We start from the raw sequence: 12,866 nt of genomic DNA, 5'->3' as shown, positions 1-12,866 counted from the left end.
ATAATTATTGTCCGGGTTTGACGACAGGAAAACTGTTCTTTGGCCTCCACCTTGAGCCGAATAATGTAGAATGCATTTGCTCTTGTCTCAGGTCTCAATCCCTGTTAAGAGAGGAATGTTAAGCTTTGGGAAAGGTGCCGTTTACAACTATGGAATTGAAAGCTCCTGTGGCCATAATGACAACCCATATAACTACCATATCCAAATTTAACTATTCCCCGTTTTGGGTTGATATTCCTTGCATTACTATTTACATCATTTGTTGTGAATAACATTATTTTAAAATCTATCAACAGATGGATTAATGTCTATTATTGAGTGGAACTGATTATCTCCTGGTTTAATAAACTGGAAGAAAAGACCAATAATAAAGAAAATGATTCCACTGTAAGCCCCTGACTGATAATCTGAAGAACAAATGGCCTGCTTCCCGCCGCGCTTTCACCCGAGAGCTGAAAGTGGAAATGTCCCCTACAGAGCTGTGTCTCCAGCAACAGTATTCATTAGAATTTCTGGGACGTACCTGCCGAACTCCAATGGTAACTTCAAGCCTTTACACCATTTCTCCCGGATAGCCAGGATCTACTATACATGTTTTCTTGCAACTTGGGGAGAATGCCCGTGAAAAATCTATTCCAGTCACTCTATTTCTACCATGCAAATAAAATGTGGGTTAGATTGTAGTCTTAGCCGCCTGGGCATTACTCATCGCCTGACTATGTGGGTAGAAATTGGTCTTGGGCCGTACCGGTAAAGGGGATCTATTGCATGAGTCGCCTGTTATATGCCGCGCTTGATAATCAGTTCCATTGCAGTCAATGGAACTGAACGTCGGCCGTGGAGGGAGAGACAGACATGATACCACCGTTCTAAACCTGCATGTAGAAAGGAAAATCTAGTGGCTATTATCACGGGCAGTAACAGAATCCACCGGATCTCTCTTCCATTTGCAGTAATGGTCGACGATCTGCACTTTTGTTAGGGAAGCGATAACTTCCAGAATTATTAGTCCATTCTGCACCTCCCTCAGCTGATGCTGAACTACCAAATGTAAAGACTAAAGTCTATCCCATAGTTTCTGGAAAATCAGCAGATTCAGCAATTTGGCATTATAATTAAAACACCACAGCATTGGTTGGACTCGCTTTATTATCACTTGGTTCACATTCATTTGCGTAGTCCCAGCAATAACTGGCTCCAGCTTAATGCAACATATTGGGCCGGGTTTTGCTCAGATTGTCAGCGGTTACATAGCATTACATAGCATACACGGCCCAGAAACAGGCCAGTGGGCCCAACCAGTCAATGCCGGCATTTATGCTGCACTGAGCCTCCTCCCGTCTTTCCTCATCTACATCTATCAGCGCAATCCTCTATTTCCTTCTCCCTCATATGCTTGTCTTGCCTTCCATTAAGTGCGTCTATACTATTGGTATCATCCAATCCCTGTGGTAACGACTTTCACATTCTCACCACTCTTTGGGTAAAGAAGTTTCTTCTGATTTCCCTAATAGTTTTCTTGGTGACTATCTTATCACTATCGCCTCTAGTTATGCTCTTCCCCACAAGTGGAATTAATTTCTCTGTATCCACTCTACGAAAAGCTTTCACAATTAAAAAGCAGAACCACAAGGGTAATCATCTCTGGATTATTACCTGAGCCACGAGCGAATTTGGCTAGGACAAATAAAATTAGAGAGTTAAATGCGTGGCTCAAAGACTGGTGTGGGAGAAATGGGTTTTGCTTCCTGGGACACTGGCACCAGTACTGGGGCAGGAGGGAGCTGTTCCGTTGGGGCAGCCTTCACTTGGCCAGTGCTGGGACTAGAGTCCTGGCGGATCATATAACTAGGGCTGTAGAGAGGGCTTTAAACTAACTACTGGGGGGGGAGGTTCCTAGAGAGCAAATAATAAAAATGACAACAGAGAAGGTCATAGACTTAGGTAGCAGTGGGGAAATTAAAAACCAGAGCGTGTCAGGAAGGGGCAGAAGGTTTGGAGTAAATGGTAAAGTAATAAAAAGGGCAAAAGCAGGAACTAAGTGTCACAAAGCATATTTGAAAGTTCTCTACCTGAATGCATGTAGCATTCGTAACAAAATAGACGAGTTAATGTCACAAATAACTACATATGGGTATGATCTTGTGGCCATTACAGAAACATGGCTGCAGGGTGACAATGCCTGGGAATTAAACATACCAGGTTATTTAAAGTTCAGGAAGGACAGGCAGGAAGTAAGGGGAGGTGGGGTGGCTATGTTAATAAAGGAAGGAATCGCTATAATACAGAGAAATGATATTGGGTCAAATGTTCAGGATAATGAAACAGTTTGGGTGCAGGTAAGGACTAATAAGGGGAAAAAACACTAGTGGGCGTAGTCTATAGGCCTCCGAACAGTGGCAACTCTGTTGGATGGAGTATCAAACAGGAAATAGTTGAGGCTTGTAATAAGGGAACATCTATAATTATGGGGGATTTTAACTATCATATTAATTGGGAAAATCAAATTGGGCAGGGCAGCCTTGAGGATGAGTTCATTGAGTCTATTCGTGATGGGTGTCTTAAGCAGTATGTAACTGAACCGACCAGGGGGCAAGCAACCTTAGACCTGGCCCTGTGTAACGAGACAGGATTAATTAAAAATGTACTAGTAAAGGATCCCCTTGGAATGAGTGACCATAACATGGTTGAATTCCATATTCAGTTAGAGGGTGAGAAGGTTGGATCTCAAACAAGCGTGCTAAGCTTGAATAAAGGAGACTATGAAGGTATGAGAGCGGAATTGAGTAGAGTGGATTGGGAAAATAGATTAAAGGGTAAGACGATACATGATCAGTGGTGTACCTTTAAGGAGTTATTTTACAACTTCCAAAAAATATATATTCCACTGAGAAGAAAAGGGTGTAAAAGAAAAGACAGCCATCCGTGGCTAAGTAAATAAATTAAGGATAGTATTCGACTAAAAACAAGGGCAGATAAGGTAGCCAAATCTAGTGGGAGGATAGAGGATTGGGAAACCTTTAAAAGACAGCAAAAAATGACAAAAAGATTGATTAAGAAAGGGAAGATAGATTATGAAAGTAAATTAGCAAAAAATATAAAAACAGAGGGTGAGAGTTTTTATAGTTATATAAAAAGAAAAAGGGTGGCTAAAGTAAATGTTGGTCCCTTAGAGGGTGAGACTGGGAAATTAATGGTGGGAAATATGGAGATGGCAAAAACACTGAATGAATATTTTACATCAGTCTTTACAGTAGAAGACACTAAGAATATCCCAACACTGGACAAACAGGGGGCTAAAGGGGGGCAGGAGCTAAACACGATCAAAATCACTAAGGAAGTGGTACTCGGTAAAATAATGGGACTCAAGGCGGATAAATCACCTGGACCTGATGGCTTACATCCTACGGTCTTGAGGGCAGTGGCGGTAGGGATTGTGGATGCATTGGTAATAATTTTCCAAAACTCCCTGGACTCGGCAAATGTCCCGGCAGACTGGAAAACTGCTAATGTAACACACTTATTTAAAAAGGGCAGTAGACAGAAGGTTGGAAACTATAGACCGGTTAGCCTAACATCTGTGGTAGGTAAAATTTTGGAGTCCATTATTAAGGAGACAGTAACAGGACATTTGGATAATCATAATTTAATAGGACAAAGTCAGCATGGTTTTATGAAGGGGAAGTCATGTTTGACAAATTTGCTGGAGTTCTTTGAGGAAGTAACGTATAGGGTGGATAAAGGGGAACCAGTGGATGTAGTGAATTCAGACTTCAAAAAGGCATTTGACAAGGTGCCACACAAAAGATTATTGCTTAAGATAAAAAATCACGGGATTGGGGGTAATATTCTGGCATGGATAGAGGATTGGCTATCTAACAGAAGGCAGAGAGTTGGGATAAATGGTTCATTCTCAGACTGGCAATCAGTAACTAGTGGTGTTCCACAGGGGTCAGTGCTGGGTCCCCAACACATTACAATCTATATTAACGATTTGAAGGAGGGGACCGAGTGTAACATATCAAAGTTTGCAGAAGATACTAAGATGGGAGGGAAAGTAGTGAGTGAGGAGGACATAAAAAACCTGCAAGGGGACATCGACAGGCTAAGTAAGTGGGCAGAGATTTGGCAGATGAAATACAATACTGGAAAGTGTGAGGTTATGCACTTTGGCAGGAAAAATCATAGAGCAAGTTATTATCTTAATGGCAAGAAAGCAAAAGTACTGAAGTACAAAGGGATCAGGGGGTGCTGGTGCACGAAACTCAAAAGGTTAGTATGCAGGTGCAGCGAGTGATTAAGAAGGCCAATGGAATGTTGGCTTTCATTGCTAGGGGGATAGAATATAAAAATAGGGAGGTATTGCTTCAGTTGTGCAAGGTATTCGTGAGACCGCACCTGGAATACTGCGTACAGTTTTGGTGGCCATACTTAAGAAAGGACATACTTGCTCTCGAGTCAGTACAAAGAAGGTTCACTCGGTTAATCCCGGGGATGAGGGGATGGACATATGAGGAGAGGTTGAGTAGATTGGGACTCTACTCATTGGAGTTCTGAAGAATGAGAGGCGATCTTATTGAAACATATAAGATTGTGAAGGGGTTGGATCGGGGGGATGCGGGGAAGATGTTCTCGATGATGGGTGAAACTAGAACTAGGGGGCATAGTCTTAGAATAAGGGGCTGCTCTTTCAAAACTGAGATGAGGAGGAACTACTTCACTCAGAGGGTGGTATGTCCATGGAATATGCTGCCCCAAAAAGCTGTAGAAGCTACATCATTACATAAATTTAAAACAGAAATAGACAGTTTCCTAGAAGTAAAGGGAATTAAGGGTTACGGGGAGCGGGCAGGAATTTGGACATGAGTCCTGGCTCGGATCGGTCATGGCCCTGTGGGTAGCAGAGCGGGCCCAGGGGCCGTGTAGCCTGATCCTGCTCCTATTTCGTGTGTCTAATTCTGTTAGATTCAGGAGATGGTTCTGTGATATTGGATTGGCGGTTAGGATCAGATCAGTCATGATCTTATTGAATGGCGGAGCAGGCTCGAGGGGCCGATTGGCCTACTCCTGCTCCTATTTCTTATTTTCTTATGTTCTTATAATTTTAAGTGCACTATTAGGTCACCACTCAGCCTTCTTTGTTCAAGAGAAAAGAGACCCAGCCAGTTCATTCTTTCCTGATGTGTATTCCCTCGCATTTCTGGTATCATCCTTGTAAATCCTCTCCGCAGCCTCTCCAGTGCCCCTATATTGTTTTTATAATATGGCGATCAGAACTGCACGCAGTAATCTAAGTGATGTCTAACCATGTTTTGACACAGGTTTAGCACAACTTCCCTACGTTTCAATTCTATCCCTTTAGAAATAAACCCTGGTACTTGGTTTGCTTTGTTATGGCCTTCCAACTCTGTGTCGCAACTTTTAATGATTTATGTATTTGTGCTTCCAGATACCATTGCTCCTGAACCCCAACGAGAATCGCACCCTCCAATTAAAAAGTGACCGCCCTATTCTTCCAACCAAAATGTAATAGAGCACATTTATCTGTGTTGAACAGCATTTGACAATTATATGACCATTCTGGAAGTTTATTACTCTCCTCCAGTAATTTATTGCAGTCCACCTTAGTATTGACTATACACCCCTCCCCCCCACACACACACTTTGGTGTCATCCACAAAATTAGAAACTGTGTTATTGATTCCAAAGTCTAAATCGTTAAGTTAAATTTTGAGCAGAAGTGGTCCCAGCACTGATCATGTGGAACACCACTACCCACCTTCTGCCACTGTAAGAAGCTAACCTTTACCCTTAATCTTTGTTTTTAGTCTTGAAACCAGCTAGCTGTCCATTCTCCGACTTTTGCCCTGACTCCGCATTCACTGACCTTGTTTGTTGATGTATTATCGGGTACCTTATCGAAGGCCTTTTGAAAATCTAGATAAATTACTTCTATTGCCTTACCATTGTCTACTCTCTCTGTTACCTCTTCAAAAATCAATGAGTTTGGTCAAGCAATGCTGACTATTCCTTGTTATATTTTTGGTTTCTAGGTGTTCTTCTGCTTTCTCCTTTATTAGAGATTCCATTATTTTTCTTACCACCGATGTTAAGCTGACTAGTCTATAGTTCACTGGACATGTTCCATTGCCCTTTTTCAATATAGGTATCATGTTAACTATCCGCCAGTCCGCTGACACTTCATCTTTTCCTAATGAATTAATAAATATGTTTAGTAATGCTTCTGCTAGCTCTTGCCCAGGGACTTTTAAAATACGTGTATGCAATGCATCCGGCCATGGGAATTTATCCTCTTTGAGTTTGATTAGTTCAGTTAAAAAGAACCACTCTTTTTATTTTAAAAGCACTTAGCTCATTACTAATGTCATCGTCCATGTCATGTCCACGTGTTGCATCTCCCTGCTAAATACTGAAGCAAAATACTTATTTAATATTTCCCACGCCATTAAAAGAGTGCTTACAATGGAATGGAGATGCCGTGCCTGTTCCTGCTGTGTTTAGTCCGTATCTATGAGGTAAGTACAGTAACTTCACGCAGTTCAGTGAATTTGAATGGTGATTCAAACGGCGAGATGTCGTTTTCGGGAAGCACTTGGAGGAGCTGAGCGTCTTGGTCATCAACTTCCGGATTTCTGTGTTTAACTGCGCGTGTGAGGTCACCAATTCTGCTGCCCATTTTGCGCATAAACAACAGTGATCACTATTAGTCTCAGTATTATTTTACCGCAGAATGTGGCCAATTTAATATATTGGACATTTTCAGAATCTGCAGGAATACGCTATAAGCACAAATTTTACGACCACTTGAGAGCAGGCAATGAACGTGCCCGGCATCAACACATAGCGGCCATTAATTTATCAATTACATGCAGCAAATTCACGTCATCCAATGTTTTTGAATCTCTTGGTGAAATACTATAAGTGCGACCCTTTTGGGGGAGCAGTGCATCACGGACAGCAACTTCATGATTTCCGCGCTTAACTGCACAGACGCGGTCGGAAGAAGTTGTTGCCCGAGTTGACATAGATAACGGTGAGCGTTGCTAGCATCACCATTATTATTACCGCACAATCCGATCCCAGAGGAATACGGCAGAATCTTGGAGCATTTTGTTTTATCTCTTTATAAATGCAATATAAGTAATTTATCTAGATTTTTCAATGTCCACAAAACAAGCATATCCAAACAGACAGATTATATTACTGGAGCGATTGCAGGAGCAGTGATATCGTGAAACAATGTTAAAGATGAATGTTAATTGATTATAAGCGTCTTACCAGGAACGCCAATCGCTGCAAGAATCGGATAGAAAATGCTTTCTATCTGTATGATTACGGGCTGTCCCATTTTTGGAGAGAAGCGGCCTTGTCTGGTCGTGTTGTGGACTCGCAGAACTTCTGTTTTCAAAACAAAGCCGTATTTATACCTGAGAGAAACAGCAAGCAATACAAGAGCATTACATAATGATTGCCATTAGTTACAGTCATTTGAACAAACAGATTCGGCCAAATCGCGTTGACTCCTATTAGCCAGGGAATAGGGTATTTTGCAATGATATTGCACATTGAAAGAGTAAGGAGTCCAGAATAATAATCTCATCATACATTGCAAACAAAATATTTCGCAATCTCTACTTCTACAATCATGGTACAAGAATCTTTATGCTGTGTATATTTATTTATAGTTTTATACAAGGACATTTGCTGTATTAAATGCACGCATTTATTACATATAAATTATTATATATTATCTGCATCTGGATCTTAGTTACATCAAGATGCGTCTTTATCAGCTCTAACTTATATTAAATCTAATTTCTATGCAGCGGGTTCCATGGTGCATGTGAGAAAGAAGAATATTCACAGATAATCACAGGAAGTGACAGAGTCAGATGTGTGCATCTGATCAGCAGAAAAGTTGAAATTTTGGAGGTATTAACAGACCATGTACGGAGGACAAAGAGGGAATAACGATTAGAATCTTAGAATGATACAACATGTGCCTGTGCGGCTCTTCGAAACAGATTTCCAATGAAACCCATTCCCCTGCTCTTTCGCCATAACCCTGCAAAATTTCCCCTTGAAGGATTCATCGAATTCACTTCTGACAATTATTATTGAATTGGATTCCACCAGCCTTTCAGGCAGTGTATTCCTGATCACAACAGCTCGCTGCATTGTTTATCCCCTCATGTAGGCTCTGCTTGTTTTGCCAATTATCTGAAATCCTTTTTCTCAGAAAACAGTTTCATCGTATGTGCTCTAAGAAAACCGTAATGACTTTTAACAGCTTTATCAAATCTCCCTTTAGCTTCACTGCTCTGTGGAAAACAACCCCAGTTTCTTGCGCCGTCCACGTAAATGAAGCCTCTGATCACTTAGACACGGGTGTAAGGATCGGCATTATAAAGTTTGCAGCTGATACGAAAGTTGTCGAAGTAGTAGATTATAATGATGATGATAGTTGGAGACTTCAGCATGACGCAGACAGGGTGGTGAAATGGGGAGAGGTGTTCAGAGATTTTCTGCCCTTGCGTTTCCAAGCTGTCTGCTCTTCATATATGGAGACAATATTAAGATTTGCCTTGCGCCAACAAATGTTCTACCACTAAAAGTTAGCGATGCTGGGATAGTGAACATTTAAACCATCGTAGAACATTCTAACTAAGGAAAGATAATGTTACTATTGTGGGCGATGAAGTCAGGTGTCATTTGTCACGTGACAGCCCCATCCTGCAAACGCGAGATTCAGCAAATAATTGCTTAACGAGCTGTTTAGTGTGGTTAGCGACAGAAAAATAGCTTTAATAATTTCATAATTAGATCAGAATCTCAGTCTGTTAGATTAGCTAGTTAGCATCAATTACTGTAATTCAGTTCATACCCCGGCATCAGGAAATTCTCATCTTGACCTGGTAAATGTTGACCAATCCCTTGCTTCTCTACAATGCAGCCAACTGAGAGCGGTTTAAACAGAGTGCTGCGAGTTTGGAATTGGTTCTTACTTTACACCAAGGAAAGAGTCCGAGAGTGGGTGCAGTCAAACCACAACAACTGTGAAAGCGGAAAAGTGACGTCACAACCAGGGAAGGAGCCGTTTGTTAAGTAGGGCCTGCTGAGTATTCCTACAGTCCAGTCGTTAATGTATAAATAAGATCTCTAGTTTAGAGTAAGTAGTGTTTAAAGGGAGGTAAGATCTGCAATGTATTTAATATTTTTTAATTTAAAGTAGTAAAGGGAGTAAATGAAGTGTAGGACATGGCAGGGCAGCTTGGCTACATGGAGTGCTCCTCCTGTGCTATGTGGGAATTCAGGGACACTTTAGGTGTCCAGGGCGAACACGTGTGAAGGAAGTGTCTCCAGCAGCAGCTACCCGAAATCCGCATTTCGGAACTGGAGCTGTGGCTGGAGTCACTGTGGAGCATCCGCGAAGCCGTGATCTTCGTGGATAGCACGTTTAACGAGCTGGTCACAACGCAGGTAAAGAGTGCACAGGCAGACAGGAAATGGGTGACCGCCAGACAGAGTAAAAGAACTAGGAAGGTTGTGCAGGAGTCCCCTCAGTCCATCTCCCTCTCCAAAAGAGTTTCCGTTTTGGATAATTATGGGGGAGATGGTTTCTCAGGGGAATGCAACAAGAGCCAAGTCTGTGGCACTACGAGTGGCTCGGATGCACAGGAGGGGAGGAAAATGAATGGGAGAGCAATAGTGATAGGCAATTCTATCGTAAGGGGAACAGATAGACTTTGCTGTGGCTGCAGAAGTGACTCCAGGATGGTATTTTGCCTCCTTGGTGCCAGGGTCAAGGATGTCACTGAGCAGCTGCAGTGCATTCTGAATGGGGAGGGTGAACAGACAGAGGTCGTGGTTCAGATTGGTACCAACGACATGGGTAGAAAGAGGGATGAGGTCCTGCAACAAGAATTTAGGGAGCTAGGTTGCAGATTAAAAAGCAGGACCTGACAGGTTGTAATCTCTGGATTACACGAGGTGCCACGTGCTAGTGAGTAGAGGAATAGGAGGGTAGAGCAGATGAAAGCGTGACTAAAGTGTTGGTGCAGGAGGGAGGGCTTTAATTTCCTGGATCACTGGGCCTGCTTCTGGGGAAATTGGGACCTGTACAACTCGAACGATTTGCACCTGGACCGGAACGGGACCAACATCCTTGCGGGGAGGTTTGTTAGTACTTTTTTGGGGGGTTTTACTAACTTGGCAGGGGGATGGGGTACGGAGTGGAGCTATAGCAGGGGGTGATGCACAGCCAATTAAGATCAAGATTCAAGATTCAAGATCATTTTATTGCCATATGTAACTAGTACAATGGAATGCTTACTCCCCACTCACTGCCACAATACAAGCATATAATATAAATGCAAAAAAATAAAAACAAGTATAAATAAAAACAATAAGCAAATAAGCATAAATATAGCAATAACAGTCCAAGTTGCAGGATATGATGAATAGTACAAAAAAGCCTCAATTACGACTGGAAATAATAGTAATGTAATATGATAAATATATGGTAATAAGTATAATATATATATTTACATAAACATATAACCATAATATATGGGGCAGTGCGATTAGCAGTTCAGTAGGTGCACTGCCTGTGGATAGAAACTGTTCTTAAACCTGCTGGTCCTGGTTCGGATGCTGCGGTACCGACGTCCGGACCGCAGGAGGGAGAACAGTTTGTGCCCAGGGTGATTGGGGTCCTGGATGATGGAGCAGGCCTTATTCCGGCACCTGGTCTGGAAGATCTCCTCAATGGACGGAAGTGCGCACCCGATGATCTTTTCTGCCGTATTCACAACTCTCTGGATGGCTTTCTTGTTCTGTGCAGTGGTGGTACCATGCCACACATTGACACCACTCGTCAAGACACTCTCTATGCTGCGGTAAAAGTTCACAAGCCACTGTGTGCATATGCCGCATTTCCTCAGGCACCATAGAGGGTAAAGGTGCTGGTGTGCCTTCTTCAGCATAGCCTCAGTATTATGGTTCCAGGCCAGGTCATCAGAGATCTGCAGACCCAGGAATCGGAAGCAACTGACGATTCCACTGGTGTCCCGTCTATGCTGATGGGGCGATGGTTCCCTCGGTGGCTTTTGAAGTCCACGATGAGCTCCTTAGTTTTGCCAACGTTCCGGGCAATGTTGTTGTCATTGCACCATCTCATCAGGTGGACTATCTCATCTCTGTACTCCATCTCATCATCGTTGATTATCAGGCCAATTATAGAGGAAAGAACAAGTCAGCCTGAAAGGCAGAGCAAATATGTAACGGCAGAAGAGAGCATGACAAGGCTGAATGGCATTTATTTTAATGCAAAGAATCTTGCGAGTATGGCAGATGAATTGAAGGTGTTGATGAACACATGGGAGTATGATATTGTTCCTATTACAGAGACATGGTTGAGGGAGGGGCAGGAATGACAGCTCAGTATTTCGCGGTATGGAATCTTCAGGCCAGAGAGAGTTTTGTGTGAAAGAGGAGTGGGTGTCGCAATATTAATCAAGGAGTCAATTACGGTTGTAAGGAGGGATGATATCTTAGCAGGTTCCTCTAATGAGTCTGTATGAGTAGAACTTAAAACAAAAAGGGTCAAGCACTTTGCTGGGAGTGTACTATTAGCCCCCAAACTATCAGGGGGAGATAGAGGAACAGATATGTAGGCAAATCTCAAAGAAGTATTGAAATAATAGTGTAATAATAGTAGGTGACTTCAACTTCCCCAATATTAACTGGGATAGTCAGAGTTTGAAATCGTTAGAGGGGGCAGAATTCTTAAAGTGCGTCCAGGAGAGCTTTTTGAGACAGCATATAAAAAGTCCGACAAGAGAGGGGACAGCACTGGACCTAATTGTAGGGAATGTAGCTGGGCAAGTGGTTGAAGTGTCAGTAGGAGAGCATATTGGTGACAGTGACCATAATTCAGTGAGATTTAAAATAGTCATGGGAAAGGTCAAAAATGGACCTGAAATAAAGTTTCTAAATTGGGGGAAGGCCGATTTTAATAGGATAAAGCAAGATCAGGTCAAAGAGGACTGGAATCAGCTACTTATAGGAAAATCCACATCAAAGCAGTGAGGGACATTCAGAAAGGAAATATAGAGAATACAATGCCAACATGTTCCCGTAAACATCAAGGGTCGGACCAACAAACCCAGGGAACCACTATGTTTCCCAATTTGAATTAATGATTGAGACGTTGGAATCAAAAACACAACTTCTTAATTTGCAAATGACACATAATTGGGAAGGAAGTCAATACTGCCGAGGAATGCAACAAATTACAAGACATAAATAAACTTGAAAAACTGTTATATAATTGGCAAATGAAATTCAACACAGATAAATATGCGGTATTGGCCCAGAAATTCGGGTCGGGGGCTTGCCGCGGGTGGAAGCCCCCGACCTGCACTTACCTAGCGTGCCAGCCTTTGAACTGTGGGCTCATGTGGGATTCCGATTCTGGGCCTCCTTCAAATGCCGGCGCACAGTGATTGCATATCCCAGGGGCGCAGTTAATTTGATGCGTCCCCTGGCATCACGTGGGCCATGGAGAGCCAATGGTAGCAGGGAATGCTTCATTCATACGTTTGACACGAAGAGCTGTCAAACCTATAATTACTATAAGCCCCAAAACATCACTAAAACATCAAATAAATGTTTTTTATAATCACATTTTTACAATAACTATAAATTACATGAAATAACTATTTTAAAGAATAATTTAATTTTTTGAAAAAAATAATTACATTTTCTAACGGGGCTAAAAGTAAACTTACCTTTCTTTAAAGTACTTAAAAATGATAACCTGTTGAAAAAATGTTTTAATTTTA

Source organism: Somniosus microcephalus, unplaced genomic scaffold (assembly GCF_052327205.1).
Source record: "Somniosus microcephalus isolate GS21.2 unplaced genomic scaffold, FLI_Smic_1.0 unresolved_chr1, whole genome shotgun sequence".
NCBI lineage: Eukaryota > Metazoa > Chordata > Chondrichthyes > Squaliformes > Somniosidae > Somniosus > Somniosus microcephalus.
Note: the sequence above shows the minus strand (reverse complement) of the source record.